Genomic DNA, 21,588 nt, shown 5'->3' on the forward strand with positions numbered 1-21,588 from the left:
ATGGTTTTGATCAAACATGACACTTTCACACCACCACATTTTAAGAGTAAGATTGGAACGCGGTTAGTAATAGGCACATTGCTTTTTTCATAGCTTTCATACAAAGTAAAATGATTCAAGCAATAGACAATGCAAAATGTTTAATAAATAAGTTTTCATACGTATCCGGTGTATCCGAGAACTTCACGGTGTATCCGTGAGGTTCTCGTATAAAATGTTTCTGTTCACTCAGATGGACACAATTGCGTGTGTTTCTTAATGGGACATTTTGCCATCGTACATGTTTTCATAGAGTTTGATTTCATATGCAGTACTTGTTTTATTTTCTGAATGTAAGGCGTTACTAACAGGATCACGCGAAACCCTTAAACGTATACTCATTTTCAGACTTCTTGTACATTTTATACTTGAAGACGATAAAAATATTAATATCTGGCGCACTACAGATATGCTCAATGTTGATCACCGTACATTTCTGAACAAAAAAAAAAAAAACTCCAACGTATGAACGTTGTTGTTAACGGCACGATCTAATCTCTGCCACCACCTTATTTTGCTTTGGTGGAAGCGTCATTCTGTGAGGCCAGCCAGATCAGCACGAAATTCCGTGGAGCAGGATGTGCCGCAAGGTATTGCTCAAGATGACTCAGCAATGCAAAATGAAGAGAACTCTGTTTTGCTCTATGTCACGCTTTCAAGTGATTTAGAATTGCTAGAGACGCCACTAGCACCCACCAGTAATTTGTTTCACATCGGCTACATGGCTGAGCATACGCTGCCCTTTTATCAAATTGCTCCCGAGAAAGAAAATCCTCAATGGCGGCGATCCTATTAAACGCGGGAAGAAGCGTATACACCATAACCGCGCGTGACGCAAAACTCTCAAAAACACGTGCAGAACGCGTGCAGCGTGCGAGCAAAGCAACGCGTTTTCAAGGCAGGTTGAAGGGGAGAGTGAAAGGGTGACACTTGAGTAACCAGTTTTCTCCCCGCATTGACAGACAGCGCCAGGCTCTGCAGCGCCTCCCTAGGCGTGGGTCTCCCCTATACGTGTCACCTAATTTTTTACAGCGAAAGCTGTTATGCAACCACAACACGGGTCACGCGGAGCGCCGTAGTTGTCCGCCGCTGCCGCCGGTGTCCGTAACCAATATCACACGAAATATAAACTAGAATAAAAACACCAAAGACGTATGGCGGCAGATAGTCAGATTCGAACTGTGTGCCAGCCGAACATTCAACTGCGGCGCCCCACTGGTGCTTGAGACTCATTCGCAAACTTGCCTTAAGCAGGCTTGATGTTAGAAAAGAAATGACATTAGTATGAGTAATAAAGCATTTGAAAACAGCGAAGGAACACTCAGGCATCACACAATGCGAATCGCGTAACGAGTGGGCTGTCAAATGCTCAAACATATTACAAAACACACTTCAAGTGTAATTCTTCATCCGCTGAATGCAACGAAAAATGCGTTACAGGTGCTTAGCGGATACCATGGTTCTCCAAAGAATGACGAAAGATAGCATTGTGAAGGCCGGCCTACTATGCGGAAATCGTGAATATTTATGGTGCAGTCAGCATGTCTGCTTCTAGCATTTACCCAAATATCGTCTAGAAAAAGCTCTTAAAGGCCACTCTTTATGCTTTCGCTGTGACTGTGCTCTGCATTGCGCGCAGGCCGGGCCTTTTTGTAATTTATTTAGGCCACTCGTCAATTGACAATGTAATTGACTTGGTGACATATGTAGAACACCAGAAGGCCTGCAAACAGTTATCTGCTGCTCTGTTTCTTCACGTTAAAGGGGCATACGACAATGTCACCCACGAAGCCATTCTCAGCGCACTAGAAGGAGTGGGACTCGGTGGCAGGATATATATGTGGGTTCAGAGCTACCTACAGAATAGATAATTTCACGTGCAGACAGAGAATGGCCCGACACCCGTGTATTACTGCAGCCGAGGAGTCCCGCAAGGCGGAGTGCTAAGCCCGACGCTGTTCAACGTAACACTCATTGAACTAGTCGGCAAGCAACTAAGCAGTGTACGACTTTTCATTTATGCTGATGACATCTGTGTGTCGACATCAGGTGTGACTCGACTTCAACTTCGCGCTCGACTTCAGAAGGCATCAGTGTCATCGTACCACTTACACAATCAAGGGCTTGAAATCGCAAGTGAGAAGTGTGCAGTCGTGGCTTTCACAAGAAAAACAATGTACGCTTATGGCATATCAATTAACGGGCAGTTTGTGTGATGCAGCCGGAGTCACAGGTTCTTGGGAGTCGTAATCGACCGAAACCTGTCTTGGACACCCCACGTAAACTACGTGAAAAAGCAGCTGACTGCCATTTGTCACTTATTCAGGTTTCTTGCTGGGAAAAGTTGGGGAATGTCTGTCGAGTCTATGTTACAGCTGTACAAGGTATTATTTACTGGATTCCTGCGGTATAGCCTACCTGTTATATCTAATACGTGCAAAACGAACCTGCCCACAATCCAAAATATTCAAGCCCAAGCGCTTAAGATATGCCTTGGTTTAGCCCGCTGCGCATTGACAGCTGAAACAATTGCCATTGCACAGAACTACTCGATCATGACGCACATCACCATTGAAACGATGCGTACGTACCTCAGGCAACATGCTAGGAATCCTTCCCACCACTTGGCAACCCTCGCTACTGCGAGGCCCCGCACGAAATTGAGTGCAATTGTCTGTGCTCATCGTGCGTCATTTACGTCAGGTTTTACGCCTGCTGAGAAACTGGTGTATCCTCCGTGGTGCCTGACACTTCCACAAGTACGTGTTTCAATTCCAGGAATACAGAAAAAATGAAATTTGCCTTTATCAGCCCTAAAACAATTGAGATTGAGCCATCTGCACGAAATGTACAACAACCACGTGCACATATACACCGATGGTTCAACCACAGCGTCTGGTTCTGGTGGTGCGGTGGTGATTCCTGCTAGAGGAATCACTTTGCGAATCAAACTGTCACATGTCACTACGTCCACAGCGGCAGAAATTGCGGCTTTGCGTGGCGCCCTAGAGTACATCAAATCCCAAAGACCGAGTAAATGGGCTGTGTTTTCCGACTCAAAACCAGCCCTACAGAGCATGCAGTCAGTCCTTCGACGAGGTTGCCATGAACAATTAACTTACGAAGTTGTCAAGCTTGTTCACCACGTCACAAAAACAGGCCACGAGGTCAAGTTTCAGTGGCAGCCTGGCCATTGTGGGATCAGTGGCAATGATTCCGCAGTCAACGCGGCTCACACATCGCACCAAGAAGAACACAGCCTTCCGATTCCTTTGTCAAGGACTGACGCTGCAAAGCAACTTCGTCACCTGGCACGTAGTCTGAGCCTGCAGGAGTGGAACACCCCAAGCATAAGACATACGAAACTATACCAAATAAACACTCGACTGCAACTTCGACCTCCATCCGGACTTCGTCGAGGTGAAGCTTCACTTCTTTGTCGCCTTTGGTTGGGGGTTGCCTTCACAAAAGCATATAGAGCCCTCATCGGATTGACCGACAATGTGGAATGCAACGTCTGCTGCACCGAAGAAGACATCGACTATCTGATATGCCATGGCCCTCGATTTGCCTCTGAAAGACAGAAGCTTTCGGACACATTGCGACAATTGGACGATCGGCCAATCTCTGTGCTACTGGAACACCGTCATCGCCTTTCGTCGGCTCAAAAAGCAGTCAAAGCTGTCTTGTGCTTTTTTAGGACTACACGCCTATGTGACCACCTTTAACTTTTGTGTAGTGCCACCGCTATATACGCGCCAGCCGATTGACTGACAATCCTCCTTTTTTTCTCTCTCTCTCTCTTTCTTTTCTCTCTCCTCTCTCTCTCTCTCATATTTATGCCCCCTTTCTATTCCCCCAGCGTAGGGTAGCAAACCGGGCATGTGCCTGGGTAACCTCCCTGCCTTCCCTCTTTTTGTTTATCCCCCCCCTTTTGTTTCCCCAATGTTCATTGACACAGAGGCCAGCATTCACAACGTGAAACATCACACATGACATGGTAAAGAAATCACCGCTTCTGTGCAACACTTAACGGCCAACGTGTTGTGGTTCTTCTCGTATCCATGATCCCTGGTGTTTTGAATACGTCGGCACAGCTTTCCCAGCATATTCTGCCCACGTATTGGCCACATCAGTTAAATAATACTATTATTCCAACCGAAACAGGCTGGCGATTGTTCTATTTCAAGTCCTCAAGCTAATGTTTACATCGATACAGCCTTTCTTCAGCAATTGTGCAGAAAAACTGGCCCGCAATCCTCACGTCCCGCATAAACTGTGTGGTCCACATAAGTACGCTAGAGGAGGTCGATATAAAGGCGTGGTCTGTGGGGCTCCCAAGGGACCCCAGTGAGCGCGTCCAGATGAATTGCTTGCCGGAGAATTAGATCCAAGAACGTGACAGGGCCACAGGTATAGCTTAGTAGCATTGGTTCTCGAACTACCTGATTTCGCTGAATGCGCTTTCTTGAAATAATCTCTCCAAACCTACTTGAACACTGCACACCTAAGGTAAATCTTAAAAATGCAACGATGAGATCTTTGCTGTGTTAATTTTAAAAAAGACAATAAAAGTCGCGAATTGATCTACACTCGGCACACATAGCATCTGCTATCGCCCTCTAATACACTCTCTTGTGTCGAGGAAGACGATTGCATCTGACGCGCATACCTCAAACTGGTAGAAATTAATGAATCAAATAGAGGCATTACGATAATGGGAAATATAGCAGCAGCGTGGTCTATTGTAGTCACAACTATGCATAAACAGCAAATACGCGTAAGATTTTCTTTTTGATCGATGTTGTTCACAAGTATAAACGCCACTCCTGTTCAAGATGACTGGACGTTCAGCATGTGCCTAAACTCTGCCTAGGTTACTGAATTGGTTCACAGAGAGACAGACAGACAGACAGACAGACAGACAGACAGACAGACAGACAGACAGACAGACAGACAGACAGAGAGACAGACAAGCGGACGGACGGACGGACGAACGAACGGACAGACAGACAGGCGGACAGACGAACGGATGGACGGATGGACGTACAGACGGACGTACAGACGGACGTACAGATAGATAGATAGATAGATAGATAGATAGATAAATAGATAGATAGATAAATAGATAGATGGATAGATAGATAGATGAATAGCTAGATAGATAGATAGATAGATAGATAGATAGATAGATAGATAGATAGATAGATAGATAGATAGATAGATAGATAGATAGATAGATAGATAGGCAGGTGGGCGGACGGACGGACGGACGGATGGACGCGCTGACGGCCAGACAGATGGATGGACGGATGGATGGCTGGCTGGACGGAGGATTCACAGTTTACTGAAAAAACCTCTGAGCTTCGCCCCAAACATCATTCAGTCCGTGGATATGCGCTGATTTTTTCTGTGCTAACTTCTGAAGACGTGTACATGAGAAGAGAGCTGACAGAGATATAAAAAGAAATTCAAGGAGTGCTGTTAAATGTGCAGCATTTCATAGCGAAACTTGGTGACTTTGAGCACATCTATCCATCTATCTAGCCGTTTACATTTCGATGCTCTCGTGATCACCCCCTTAACTTGGCGTGAACCAAAATTAGCATGGGAGGGAAAGATGGTTTGGCGAATATGACGCGCTGGTCAAGACATGAATAATGGCACATTCCCGTCGTGTACGTCGTCCAACTCTTCCCGTCAGACAGTGGCAAACACACGCGGGCGGTTAATTGCCGCTGGTATGCGGGTATGTGCTACATGTGATCGACACTTAGTATCTACTCAGGAACGATGAGGACACACATGGGCCTTTCTAACGCGTCAGCGTTAAGCAATACCCGACATTCGTTGCGTCGACCCAACTAAGGCATAGAATAGATGTCAGTGTTATGAAAAAACTGACAGTCAGTGTTAAGAAAAAAGCATGGGAGGGAAAGATGGTTTGACGAATATGACGCGCTGGTCAAGACATGAATAATGGTACGATTCCGTCACACACGTCATCAAACACTTCCCATCAGGCAGTGGCACATACGCTTGTGCCACAGATAATTGGCACTTAGTATCTAACCAGGAACGACGAGAACACACATGGATAATTTCATTGTGCGAGCGTTAAGAAATACCCGACAACGGTAAGGTCGTCCCAACGAAGGCATGGAATAAATGTCACTGTTAAGAAGAACTTGACATAGGCAGCGCTGACCCCCCAACGAATGCAAATAATAAACTTCAGGGTCCCAGCCGGAATCGAACCCAAGCATTCTGCGTGGCTGTCAAACATTCTACCACAGAGCTACGCCAGGTCTCGGAGCAACTTTTCAAATAGACGGTAATCTTCGTTAAATGTCAATAGTAGTTGCACTACTGCGTACCCAAATTTTATAAAGATTACAAATGTTTAATACAGCGTCAAGTCGAAGCTAACGTAAATTGGGTTGAGGTGTCCTGCGCTGAAATAGATTTATATAGCAGTGGCGAGGGCCAGCATCAGCACTTCATATCAGCTTCGGGTTTTGCTGATACGCATGTTCTAGTTGACATCGTTAACAAAAAATTGCAACATGATCGCCTTCCGTCTGCATGCTTCGAATAACATCGATTCCCAAGTACGTGGGATCGGCCGAATTTTATTGATCATAAACAAGCTCGTCCAAGCGTCCGTTTCAGGAAAAAAACTTAGTTAAACCACCCTACATGGTACATCGCATGGCATCTTTGTTACGACCTGCACTGGCTAACACTCCCATTGAGAGCAAGCAAAAAAATTTTTTTCAGGAGGAGGAGGAAAGAAGGGGAGATTTACACTATATCTTAGACGCGTTTGGCATGACTAACAATTCGGCATAACATTTTCTCTGCTAGACATACGTTTAGGAATATGTCGAAACAAACTTGAGTTACAAGGAAATAAATCAAAACACGAAATGATTTGATCCACTTACGAGAGCGTGTTTAGAAAATCTGGTTCACAAGGTGTATTGGAAAAGTGTTTAACAACATAGAGTAGTTGGTAATCTATAGTATGGGATAGGAGAAAGTCATCCCAGTTACGAATATGAATACTGAAACGTGCGCTTAGAAAATAATTGGCAGATTCCACGTACAGTTGGAATCGATGATATGCGAAGCCCGAATGACAAATGTTGATATGTCACTTCAATTTCAGATCAACGTTACGAAATGGAAGTAAATTATGCCGTACATGACTTCCGTGTCATAATTATTATTTTTGATGTGTCGTTAACCTTCATCATCTATTCAAGTCACGTGATACCAAATTTAGTATATGTGGAGCTCGTAAAATGGCCGCAAGCACGCTATGAGCGTTGTATGTTGTCATGTTCTTGCATGATACGCTTGTCAAGATTATCATATTTGCACCAGTCATATCCTTTTGTCATCTATTCGCGTCACGTAACACTAAATTTTGTATATGTGGAGCTAGCAAAACGGCCGCGAGCGCATCATGAAGGGCCGAATATACTCCTATGTAGCGATGACGCGCGCGCGACCACTGGGCACAGTGACGCTACGTTAGCAAAACGCGAGCACTCTACAGTCTGACGCCAGGTGCGACCAGCGTCCGTCGGCGCGGCCCGACGGCAACCTGCGCAAAATGCGACCAGCTGCATTTCACGGCAATGCGTTATCCAGAAAGCACTGCGTCTGCCTCTCTTACTGACGGAGGGACGCTGGACGCGTTGTGACGCGCATGCGTCAAAGCAACGCTGTGCGGCGCGCGCCTGCTAGTATATGGCAGGACCGGTGCCTGGCGTGGCAACGCGGGCGTGACGCGACGAAAATGAACGCCGGTGAGCACGCGCACCGCGTCACGTCGAAATGTATTGACGCCTTGAATGTGACTTGAACTCATGTTCTCACATGACACGCATCTCATGATTATGATGTTTGCACCAGTCACATACCTTCGTCATTCATTGGCGTCACGTAATACCAAATTTGGCATATGTGAAGCTAGCAAAATGGCCGGGAGCACATGATCAGTGTGGCATGTATTGATGTTAATACATTGCACGCATGTCTTGATTACCGTGTTTAGATGTGTCATTTACCTGTGTCGTTCGTTTGCGTCACGTAATACCGAGTTCAGAATATGTAAAGCTAGCGAAATGGCCACGAGCGGATCATGAACGTAGCATGTAGTCAGGTTGTTACGTGACACGCATCTCACGTTTATCATGTTTGCACTGGTATCATACCTTTGTCATCCATTCACATCCCGTAATACCAGATTTAGTATAACTGAAGCTAGCGGAACGGCCACCAGCGCATCATAAGCATGGCATTTAGTAATTTTGATACATGACACGCATCTCATGATTATCATGTTTGCACCAGTTACATACCTTGGTCGCGTACTGCCTTGGTTCACGTACTGCAAAAACAAATTTAGTACATGTGACACTAGCGACACGGCCGTGAGGGCTTCATTTGCGTGACTTGTAGTCGTGTTGTTACATGACACGCATGTCCTGATTTTCATGTTACGGTCTGTCGTTTGCGTTAGCCATGCAATCACAGCATAACGCACCAGTTTTGCAACATGCCATGTGAATGAAACCACCGCAAGGGTTGCAGGACCATGGAATGTAAATCATGACATTTATGACATATATATCATGATTTTCATGTTATGACTAGTCAAACATGTTTTTCGTACAGTCAAGTTATGCCATACTAAGTTTGGTATTGATACCATTATCGTAATGGCGAGGAGAGCTAAAAGTCGTAGTCGGCTAGATAGATAGATAGGTATACGTTCAAAGACGCCGAAGTTCCCTAAGAAATGCTTCTCATTTTAAAAATTGGCAGACCCCAGGTACAGTGGGAATCGATGATATGCGAAGCACGAATGAAAAATGTTGATATGTCACTCAAAAATCAGCACAACGTTATGAGGTGGAGGTAAATGATGCCGTACATCACTTCCATGTCATGATTATTATGTATATATGTGTCGTTTCCCTTCGACATTGATTCACGTCATGTGTTACCAAATTTAGTATACGTGGAGCTAGCGAAACGGCCGTGAGCACGCTATGAGCGTGGTAGGTCGTCATGTTTTTACATGACAGGCGTGTCAGGATTATCATGTTTGCACCAGTCATGTATTTCGTCATTTATTGACGTCACATAACACCTAATTCGGTAGCAAAGTGGCGGCGAGCACATTATAAAAGGCCCAATATACTCCAATGTAGCGTTGACGCACGCGCACGCTGGGGACATAGACACTATAGGTTAGCAAAACGCAAGCACTCTATAGTCTGATGCCAGGCGCTACCAGCGTCCCTCGCTGCGGCCCGACGGCAACCGGTGGGAAAGGCGACATGCTGTATTAAGCGCCGGTGCGTTACGCAGACTACACTGCGTGTCGCTATTTTCGTGACGGAGGGAGGCCGGACGCACTGAAACGCGCATGCGTCAAAGCGACGTATCGCAGCGTGCGCCTGCTAGTATAGGGCAGGACCGGCGCCTGGCGTGGCAGTCAGTCAGTCAATGAACTTTATTTACAAATTGTCCTGAGGAGCCGATTACTCTCATGGGGGAGGGTCGGCTGCGGGCCGCACCCACGTGGGGACAGGAAGAGCGAGCCCCTCCGCCAAATTGCGGGCCCTCTGGACAGCCCGGATTTGGACCTCTCGGTCCGAGCTGGTAATTGCCGTCCTCCAGGCAGCTTCTGTGCTGAGAGGCTCGCCATCGCGCAGCGCCGCGCATTGCCAGAGCATGTGCGGTAACGTGCAACGTCTCTCTTCGCAATGAGGGCATTGCGGCTTTATGCTGTCGATAAACTTGCTGTACACTAAAGGCGACGGGTAAGTACCCGTTTGCAGCATTCTTAAAGTGACTGACTGGGCCCTAGAGAGTTGCAGGTGCGGGAGCGGAAAGCTACGCCTGGCCAATTGATAATTTTGGCAAATTTCGTTAAAGGTGAGGAGCGAATCAAGCTGCCGGATGCCATCCCCAAAATTAGATGCCGATTGCCCGTCACGGTGCGACAGTTCGCGTGCTCAGGCATGGGCAAGCTCATTGGCATTGGGGATAACAGGGTGGACATCCTTGCCCATGTGGGCAGGAAACCAGGTGATGTGGCCGTCGGTTTCCGTGCAATGTGGTCTTTTGGTAAGAAGATGGGCCGCCTGCTCACAGACTGACCCGGTCATGAACGCTCGTGCAGCAGCTCGAGAATCAGTGAAAATGCGCGTGCGCAAGGGAATCGCCACGGCCATTGCTATAGCAGCCTGCTCTGCCCTAGCTGGCGTGGTATCTCGAAGAGATGCTGCTGTGAGGATTTTACCGCGAAGGTCAGTGACCACAGCCACGAAATTGGATGTGCCGGGATACTGTGGTGCGTCAACGAACGCCACAAGTTCAGGGGTGGCAGCAGCGGAACTGAGGAGCGACCTAGCCCTAGCGGCCTGGCGGCCGACATTGTAGAGAGGGTGAACACTTCTAGGAATTTGTGAGACCGTAATCTGCTCCCTCAATTTGGGTGGAAGCTGTATCTTTTTGTCTGCTACCATAGTTGGTTCGCAGCCCCGAAACTCCAGGATGCGTCTCCCAGCTTTGGAAGAGGACAGTCGTGCAGCTTGTGCTGTTTGTTGCGCTTCTGCAATCTCACTAAATGTATTATGCATACCAAGAGCCTTGAGCTTTTCCTCATTTGTGTTGTTTGGAAGGCCCGAGACCCTCTTAATGCACTTTCGAATAATCGCATCCAGTTTCTCTTGTTCTTTCCTTTCCCACCTATGCGCTGCGGCAATGTAATTAATGGGACTCATAAGAAAGGCATGGTAAAGCCTCATGAGGTTGGCCTCACAAAGCCCTCCACGCCTGTTAGACACCCGAAGTATAAGCTTGATCATGCTCTCCGCCTTTGCCGCAATACGAGTCAGAGTATGAGAGTTACTTCGGTGCTCCTCCAGGAACATGCCTAATATCTGAATTTTATCGACACGGGGGATGGCCTGCCCTGACCGTGTGTGAATTTCGATCCTGATCTCTTCCGGCGGAAATGGAATAGTGGTGAACTTGCGTTTCTCCGGCTGTGTGTACAGGAGGAGCTCCGACTTGGCGGTCGACAAGTGCAGCCCCGTGCTATCCAAAAACTCCTCCGTGCACCTGAGGGTTTGCTGGAGAGACTCCTCAACGTCTCCGTTCCTACCCCCAGTGCACCATATAGTAATATCGTCCGCATACAGCGCATGTCCGATGCGGTCGATACGAGAGAGTTCGAGCGAGAGTTTCCTCATCGCGATATTAAAAATTAGCGGCGAAATGACCCATCCTTGAGGGGTTCCCCTAGGTCCAAGGCGAAATTCCTTGGAGCAGAGGTCCCCGAGCCGAATGGTGGCAACGCGATCCCTGAGAAAAGAGCGGACGAACCCGTAAAAGCGGGCCCTCAATCCCAACTCAGAGATCGAATCCAGTATGTGAGGATGTGAGATATTATCGAAAGCTTTTTCCAGATCGAGTGCGAGAATCTCTCGGACATCTCTGGTGTCTATGTCGAGAATTTGATGTTTAATCATTTTCATAACGTCCTGCGTAGAGAGCGCGGGACGAAAGCCAATGAGATTGAAAGGGAAGAGCTCGTTTTGTTCAATGTGATGGGAGATTCGGTTAAGGATTGCATGTTCCGCGACCTTACCCACGCAAGACGTGAGCCAGATCGGTCGGAGCGTGCCGAGCCTGAGAGGTTTACCAGGCTTGGGAACGAGGACGACAGAGGCCGTTCGCCACTCCTTCGGCACCTGCCCCGACTCCCAAACCCGGTTGACCTCGTCAGTTAGTAGCTCAATGGATCTATCGTCCAGATTTTTAAGTAGCCTGTTAGTGATACCATCCGGCCCGGGAGCCGATTTTCCATTGAGATCAAAAAGGACCGCCCTGATCTCTGCCGTGTTGAAGGGGGAGTCCAGCTCCGCATCCTCCAGACCAGAGAAATCCGGGTAGTCTGCATCCGTGGTAGCCCCCAGGGGGAGGTACCTATCCGCCAGCTCTTGTAAGATTTGATCATTGGAGAGCCCAGCAGACCTCTTCTTGTGAATGAGCCGATCAACAGTGTGTTTCTGATTAGCTTTAGTTTGCTTATCTCCCAGGAGGTGCTTGGGAATGTTTCATTTCGCCCCTGACCGCATCTGCCCATCGACAGCGTTACAGACCTCATCCCATTGTTGTCTGGCCAGGGTTTGGCTGTACGATTCAATCTCCTGTTTGAGCAGAGCAATTTTCTTTCTGAGCCGCTTGTTGAGTCTCTGCGTACGCCATCTGTTAAGTAAGGAGTTTTTGGCTTCAAGGAGCCTCGCTAGGCGGCTGTCCATGCGTTCCGTTTTAAGATCCGTCTCCACCACCTTAGTGGCAGCTTTAACATCTGCCTTAAGACACTCAAGTAGCTGGCCAAGGTCATCGTACTCTTTTTCATCGTTTTGTCTGAGTTCCCGAAAGGCATCCCAATCAACAATTTTGAAAACCCGCGGTGGCGGTGCTTTAACATCGAGGGAGATAGACGCGATGAAATGGTCGCTCCCCAAGTTCTCATGCAAGTTCTGCCAGAAAGGGCACTCGACGTTCCTGACAAAAGCCAGGTCCGGCGTGGTGTCCCTTGCTACAGAATTGCCGAGACGTGTGGGAAAGTTGTGATCAGTAACTAGTAACATATTAAGATTGGTAGTATGCTGCAGAAGCGCCCGCCCCTTAGCCGTATTATTGATATAGCCCCATGTCTGATGTTACGCATTGAAGTCGCCAGCAACTGTCAACGGAGCCGAGCCTGCGATTCTGGAGGCTTTGCAGAGAACCGCATTAAAAGTCTCCCGAGTATCAGATGGTGAGCTATAAACGTTGAGAATGAATAGGTGCTCCTTAAGCCGAGAGTTTGGGATTAACTCAATGAGTATGTGTTCCACCTTTAGGTCTGGACGTACATCGCGAACCTCAAAGGAGAACTCTTTGGATATGAGGGTGGCGACCCCGCGTTTTCCTTCCCCCTAGCAGGCCACGGAGCGATAACCCCGGAGGGCCACCTCTCCTTTAGGGGCTCCTGGAGGAGTATTACGGCTGGCTTATTCTCCTGTGAGCTGACGAACTGCTGCAAGACTGTCTTCTTCCTGTGGAAGCTCGCGCAATTCCATTGCCAAATGACAAATGTTTTATTTAGCTTCGCCATGATTGCTACTTAGGTTTTGCTCCACCACCACCACCCTTGCAGAAAGGGACTGGATGACAGAGCTGACACCAGCGATGGCCTCCTTAATTTCATGGACCACCCCCATAATTTCCTGTTTAAAGTCACTGAACTCCTTCTCGATATCTACCGGAGGGTCAGCGGCTTTTCGCTTACCGCCTCTAGGTTGTGCCTCGGCCTGCTGCACTTTCACCGCCCCTTCAGGCGTGCGTTCGCGCTGCCTAAGCTCCTCAACTAATGCTTTAATCTCCTGAAGCTCACTCCTCAGAGTTGCATTCTCACGCTCTAGCTGCTGTATTCTAGCCGTAGCTTGCTCTGGCAACTGGCGCTGCACGATTGTGCGAGACTCACGTTTTGGGCCCACTCGTTCAGCCCAGGTAGGTTCCTGCTGAATCCAGGCACAGGAGGCAGACCTATCCCTCGAGCGAGAGCGGTGACCCGCACCCGCCCAGGGTTATCAAGGCCACCCCGCTGGTTCAACCCAAGCCCGGGAGCTTGCTGTGGCACGAACTCCGCGCGCTGCTTGTTTGCTTTTCTCCGTCGTCGCCTTCTACGCCGAACAATGTAGGGAACCTGGTACCTGCTTTGGCAGGCACGATCCGCCGTCGGATGCGCTCCTCCACAGATGGAGCACTTCGGCTGGCACGTATGATTCTCAGGGGGCAATGAGACCCCACAGTCCGGGCAGGTGATGACTGTAGGAGTGGGACAAACGTCCGAGCGATGTCCCAGCTTTCCGCAGGTTCGACAGGCGTCGATTTGTCGTCGGTAGAGCGTGCACCGGATCAGGTTCGTCCCACACATGACGTAGTTTCGAACTTTCATACCGTCAAACAGGACGATCACCGTGGGCGTTTTCTTGATGCGCCGCACTCCAAGAACCTTCGGATTTCTTGCGTGCACGAAGAGCTCACCAAGCCGGTCATCAGAGAGCTCAGGGTCGACACCGCAAACAACTCCTCTGCACGTATCCCCGGGTGGCGTCACGTAAGTAGAGACTTCATGGAGCGTTTCTTCCACTCGAATTTGCTTCACTTTAGCGTAGGCTTTTGCGTTCCTAGCGTGTGGCGTGCTGATCATAAAAATGTTCTGCATTTCATTGGCACAAACAATATCTTCCTCAGCCTGCGGCGGGCCGAGACAAGCAGACATCACCAAAGCTTGGGCAACCTTGATTCCACTGACCTTGCGCACATCCATGCCTCCCTTGGGACGTACGACAACCCGGTAATGATCTTTAGGCAATCGCGGCAGGCGCGACGCGGCGATGAGCTTGTTCATTGGCCCCTTCGGGTGCGCTGGACGGGCGGCACGATGACCGGCACTGGGGCCAGGGCTGTCGCCGGGCGTAAAATCCTGACGCCGCTTCTTCCGAGAGTGGGCAACAATCCATCCGGAGGCTTCATCCTCCTGCCTGGAGATTTCTTCGCCGAAGACCATCTCCTCGAGCGGCATCCTCGAAGCGTCTCGCTCGGCAGGCCGAGCTGAGCGCCAGCGTGGCACCGGGTGAAACACCCAAATAAAAGTTCGAAAGCTTGACCTACCCGCAAAAGTCGGGTATCCACTCGATCCTTGAAAGAAACTGGATGAGATGAGTCGAAAAACCGAGGTCGATCGGCAAATTTGCGGTCAAAAACATTTAAAAAAGCAGGAGCTGATGCGAGCGCGTCCGGCTCGCGTCTAGCAAGTGGCGTGGCAACGCCGGCCTGACACAAGAAAATGAACGCTGGGAGCACGCGCACCGCGTCATGTTGAAATGTATTGGCACCTTGACTGCGGCTTGTAGTCATGTTCTCACATGAGACACATTTCTTGACAATTATGTTTGCACCAGTCACATACTTTCATGATATTGGCGTCCCGTATATGTACGTGAAGCTAGCGAAACGACCGCGAGCGTACCATTAGTGTGGCAAGTAGTCATGTTGTTACAAGACATGTATGTCATGATTATCATATTTGAATGTGTCATTTACCTATGTCGACCGTTCGCATCGCGTAATACCGAGTTTGGTAGATGTGAAGCTAGCGAAATAGCCGCGAGCGCATCATGAGTGTGGCATGTTGTCATGCTGTTACATGACACGCATGTCATGATTTTCATGTTAGGGTCTTTCACTTGTGTTCGCCATGCAATCATGTCGTACCATACAAGTTTTGCAACATGCCATGTGAATGATCCACCTCAAGAGCTGCAGGACCATGACTAAGAGGCTTCCTTTCTGAGAAATTCGTGTGGATTTCCTTGTGAATTTGTGGTATAAAGGGGTCGTAGACTTCTTTTCCTATAAACAGTACTTACGCACTCCTATCGTATACAGCCGTCTTATCGGGTTAATCTTTGTATCGAATCTCCATTCACTGAAGCTCATATATCCAGCAGTGGACAGGGCCGCCATCTTAGCTGGCACAGGCACTGCGTAACAGTCTACACACGCACACACACACACACACACACACACACACACACACACACACGCACACACGTGAGAGAGAGGGAGAGAGATAAAATTGTTGCACTTTGTCCCGGACCTGTAATGGTACTCTTGGCTAAATCTGTTGTCAGACCGTCAAATCTAGATCCGAGAAGCAATGAAAATAGCATTAAACTTTGGTCAAACGAAAATTTTCTTGTTGAACTATTCTAAGAAAGAGGTTTCTCTTTGAAAAGTACTAATATTATCTCCCAAGGAACTTTGGGCATGACAGCTCTTTCATGTGATGCTAGTAGAAGTCTGCTCCAAAAAGCAAGTTGTGGCTGGTATTCACGTTTTACTTCCCTAATGAAACATGTTTTAATTGAAAAAAACTCAAGAGATGAAGTCGATTGGAAAAACAGTTCACAAAGTATCAAAGTTTGTCGAAAGTGAAAGAACACAAAAAACGTAATACAGATTGAAGCACAAGGTTCCATTGAACGAGGTTGTTCGTACAATAAGGCGCCATGTCTTTTTTCCTCTTGGTTTATTCTTTTATGTTCTGTTTATTGTGAAATGTAGAGGAAACGTTATGGCACAAAACGTACTGACGTATTGTCGTTGAAAAATTATTGAAAAAAGATCTTATGTATCTATCAAATTGCTATATTGGGCAGTGTACGAGAGGCCACGAGGTTATCAGCGCACAACACAAAACCCACCAATGTAGTACAGGTGTGAAAGACAACGGTTTTGGTTTTCGGTCTTTAGAAAATGGGTATAAAGTTTTCTTTTGAGGAAGCAACAAAAGCAATAAGTTCCGTGCCACCCTGCATTCGCGGTGAAAAAAGGCACCTGAGTTTGATGTTTGATTCGGAGCAGCGAACATCTGCTTCGAAGTACCTTAGAGAAAGAAATCCGAACACTGTCACGAATTCCAGCACAAGAGCTCAGTCATTTTCAGAATATTTTTTCTTATTCCCTTAAATCCCTTCTTTAGAAAAAGCATGTCTGAAATTTTTGCGTTCGAGTGTCGCGCTGCAAGCTGTATAAGGTAGATTAGGGCGTTATCGTGTCCTGGCGAGCTATCCGCTGTAGTAAGTGACGGTTAACACACACACACACGCGCACGCGCGCACACACACACACGCACACACACAAACACACACACACACACACACACGCGCACGTACACACACACACACACACACAGAGAGAGAGAGAGACAGATCAGCTACGCAGCCAGCTGGTCTGGACACTGGCTAACCTCCCTGTCCTTCCTTTCACCTTCGTTCTCCGCTCCTTAAATTTTTGCCTAGAATAACTATTATGAATAATAGTAACTGAGGGGGTTGACATATAAGAACCACCTTAGTGTATAGGTTCTTTTATTAAGAAGACCAAGGATATTTCTCAACAAGACATTTTCACGGGTACGCTTGGGTATCAGCGTTCCTATAGATGAGCACTAAAACATGTCACATGCAATACATGTTTAACCACTATACTAAGCATATTGACGATGATACTATGGGAAGTCCAAAGGCGTAAATGCCCCTCGGAATCCGAATTTGTTAGAATGAAACGTGGAATGTTAAGCGAGCAATCACGTGAAAAAAGCGAGGGCTTTATTTTTATCTCAATTTTAAACATTTCCTTTAGTTGTTAATTACGACTTGATGTACGGAATCATAAGGTATCATCATGACTAAAGACGTGTACCGGCAATGTTTGCTGATGTCACGAACCCTTTGCCATGTTGATAAACCAGGAATCCACTGGTTTTTTTTTTCTTCAAAGCGTACACTGAAAGAAATATAGGGAACGTTAAGAGCGAAATCAGTGTAGATCTATTCGTCTGATCAACGTATTCCCAACCTGTCATTGATCCGGGGTGCTTCGTTATAAAAAAAAATGCTAGCAAAGAGGGATTTAAATAGAAAAACAAAAAGAAGCTCGCACGAAAAGAACGCTTGTGCATCGATCAAGTACCAGTGTGCCGTACTAGGTTCTCTTTTTCCTTTACCGTTTCTTGTCTCAAAAACCTTGCGAACACGTTCACTTCATCAGCCAACTGAAAGTAGTCTGATGCACTGCTTGATACAGCGGGAGGCGATAAAAAGCACTGGGTACTGCATCGCTTGTGGTCGGTATGGAGAGCACTTACAAAAGGGATTTCTGCACTGGAAGATTCACGAAAAACAGGATGTGCCGTATCAAGCAGTGTAACATCAAATACATGATAAAATGTTCATATTGTTGTAGTGGATTGACAGCGTACTTATAGCGCTAAAAAAAGCACGAAAAGAAGACTTGGCCTATTTGTGACGCAGTTGTAAAATTGAAACTCAAGCACTGGTCCAGGGAAAACTTTATCCTGAGTCAGATGCACCCTCAAGGCACTAAGAACCTTGACGCACCTCACTATTGAGACATTTTAAATTATAGCTTGCACTTCACCTGTAGCTTCCCGTTTGAATGCGGGAGTATAAAAAATGTCATAAATAGCTTTGCTATAAAGGCCAGGTTGTTTTGTCAGGCCGTGAAACCTATGATGCGCCCGCACCACACTGCATTAGAAATAACACGGCTTTCGCTAAGACTGTGGCCTTGTAAAAACCTTAACACGCGCCAGTAAAATATGCACAGGGGACGCTTCCTGAAGATCACGCTTGTTTACAGTGTTGGTGACAAAAAACCAGCTTTCGCATAGAAGTGCCAGACTTGTCAAAAGTGACTACTCGTGGCGCAAGACCCACGTAAACGCCACTTGACACCCGAGGCTTATAGTGTGCAGGCGTCTCACTGAAAAGCTCAGATGAATGGCGTAAAAGGTGTTGAAGCCACATTATGCTTTTCGTCGCTGTGACACAACTCGGCGATTAACTGGCTTTACTGGGATGCCTCTTAATGTGGTTGTTTGAGGCCCTTGTTATGTTTCACTATACGAAGGGCCTCAAGAGAGAAACAATATTACTGATGGCATAGCAAGGTCGGTAAACTTGATTTGCCGGTATTTCGAAGGGTGGTGGCGAAAAGCCTGCCACGACCATTTTGGCTAAGCTAACCAATTCTGCCTGGAGACGGTAGTCAGCTGGCGGCAGGAGCGACTCCCACGCCTCGAGGGAGGAAGCTGGCAGTATTGTTCTTGCTGGGGGGGGGGGGGCTCAAACCGTTCTTTGCTAGCGGGCCAATGCAGCGAAATTGATTCTGCCGCTAGGGCCAAGAGAGTGAAGAAGACAAAAGTGGGAGAGTGGTTCTACAAACTGTCAGCTACTCTTCTAATCTCGAATTGAACATTGCTGTGTAGTCCTTCTCTGGAAACGTGTCAGGTACATTATACAGAAAGCCTAACAGACGCTTATATACGCAGGCTTCATCCACTTGCCCTATCATCTAATGCAAGCATTTCCTTTGTGCGAAAATAGCTTCTGTGGCCAATGCACATCGCGCCTCCTAATGACACCTCACGTCATTAAGCTATTATGTTGCAAGTGAATGAGGCGGGGAAGGCCTAGCTCTCTTCTCTGAAGTGTGTCAAACAGGTGTGCAGGGCAGCGACTTACGATGACTTTGTCAGGCTGACATTATTGATGACAGTAGCAGTGTCTGACGCAATTAACATCCGGAAGAGGCTTACGTAGGTAGGTGTGTAGTCGTACGTGGCTTTATTTTTTATTCACGCTTTAACGGATACTGAAAAAATGGCAGCATATCAACGGAGTGAATGATGGAGAGTGGGGTGAAGCATCCGTCCGTCCATTCTCTCTTGCTTCCGTCCGTTCATGCGTCCGTCTGTGTGACCGTCTATGCGTTCATCCGCCCGTCCATGCGTGCGTCTGTTTGTGCGTCTGCACGTCCATCTTCGCGTGCGTCCCTGCGTTCGTCCATGCAACCACCCCTGCGTCCGTTCATGCGGCCATCCGTCTGTGCAGCCATCTGTGCATACGTCTGTGCATCTGTCTGTGTGTCCGTTCGTCCATCTATTCAACATTCCAAGTACCACCATGTCGCATCTTTTCATCACATATTCCCCATATAGAAGCACCGACATCTGGTGCATATTCCAAGGACAAAAGAAAGGTGTCACACACACACTTTCTTACAGCTTGCGCTTCGTGTCTACTTTTCACCTTTAACCCCCTCGAGCTCTTGCTATGTACTAGTTTACTGTATTCATGGCACTGCGGCTCAACGCTCGCTAAACTTTTCTAAAACCAAAGAGGTTACGCCCAGCGAGTATAACGTCGCAACCCTTTCTTGTCAGATAGCGCTCATTGTACATGCCAATGGCTGCTAATGGGGAATGAGAGACAGGTGCACTCGGGTTTTAGTTAACGCTCACGCTGAGAATTTTTTATTGTTGAACAGAGCACAGCAGAAATCTCCCACCGGCACCACCTTGCAGGTCCAAACGTAAGACTGGTTGCACACTACTACGACTACGACAACTACGAGGGACAAACGGGTGCCGCTTTAAAGAGCTTCGTCCCTAGAACTGTGTTTTTTAAATGGATGACGGAGAGCAGTCATCGTGATGTAGCTGGTTTTCAGTTGGTTTCGCATAGATGGGGTTAAAAGTGCTCGAAGTTTTTCACAGAATTGACGTCGTGAAACATATCTTTCATAATAAATGATGATAATTGGGGATAACATAGAAATGAGCGTATCAGGTGCAAGCCATCTCAGGCCAGCACACTTCTGGTCGCACCATCTATGTGCCGCTGATTTAAGTTGCGTTGCGTCTTTTCGAGACAGCAAGAACGCTCGGGGGTATAGCACTAATGATTTAATTACACACAAAAAAATGACAGAAAAACTTATAGCGATAATTAAAGTCTAAGAAACAGTATAACCCTCAGAAACACACTGAACCTATCTCCAAAACTCAGTTACCAAGAATATTTTCAGTCCTCAATGCATTTAACTACATTACCTAAACAGAAGCGGCCACCTGATATGCACTGTTTGTAAATGTCCTTTATGACAGAGAATCCACGCACGTTTCACGAACACGTGTGAGCATATGTACAAGTAGTTCTTGACAGTTCTTTAACTCTTGAGCAAGGTCCTCACCACAGTAATCAGTGAGCACCACGAAGTGACGAGGACTTGTTAAGGAACCGTTTGTGCTCGCGGTGATTGGAGTCTGTGTTGTGAAGTAGTAGTACAGCGGATCAGTAATGCCTGATCAATGATCGACGATTTCTCCTGTCTTGCACGTGGAAACGAGGTCTTGTGGCGAACTGTTTACATAGATAGATAGATAGATAGATAGATAGATAGATAGATAGATAGATAGATAGATATATAGATAGATAGATAGAAAGATAGATAGATAGATAGATAGATAGACAGACAGACAGACAGACAGACAGATAGATAGACAGACAGATAGATAGATAGACAGACAGACAGACAGACAGATAGATAGATAGATAGATAGATAGATAGATAGATAGATAGATAGATAGATAGATAGATAGATAGATAGATAGATAGATAGATAGATAGATAGATAGATAGATAGATAGATAGCTTTATTCGGGTCCGCAAGAATCTTCACCCCGTTTTTATAGGGGCAAGACTGTGGGCCGCTCCCACGTTGGGACAGGGAGGCCAAGCCTCACCACCGCATCGTGGGCCTTCTGCACAGCCCGGACCGGTTTCTGCAACTCATAAAAAACATTCTCTTCTTTGCATAGAAAGTGTTTTTATAAGGTGCAAAAACCGGTGTTTTTCTTTTCTTTTACCAAATCAATGTATCATTCGCTGGCATTGATGATGGACTTAATCCTCAGCTCTAGGCAGTTATTTGAGAAACTGTGGGCCAATTTTGCCCAACCGTTCATTTCTGTCGATAAAAACCACTGAACGGAATCTTTTAGCGCTCTAGGGCTGACGTAGATGACAGAAAAA

Source organism: Rhipicephalus microplus, chromosome 10 (genome assembly GCF_043290135.1).
Source record: "Rhipicephalus microplus isolate Deutch F79 chromosome 10, USDA_Rmic, whole genome shotgun sequence".
Taxonomy (NCBI): Eukaryota; Metazoa; Arthropoda; class Arachnida; order Ixodida; family Ixodidae; genus Rhipicephalus; species Rhipicephalus microplus.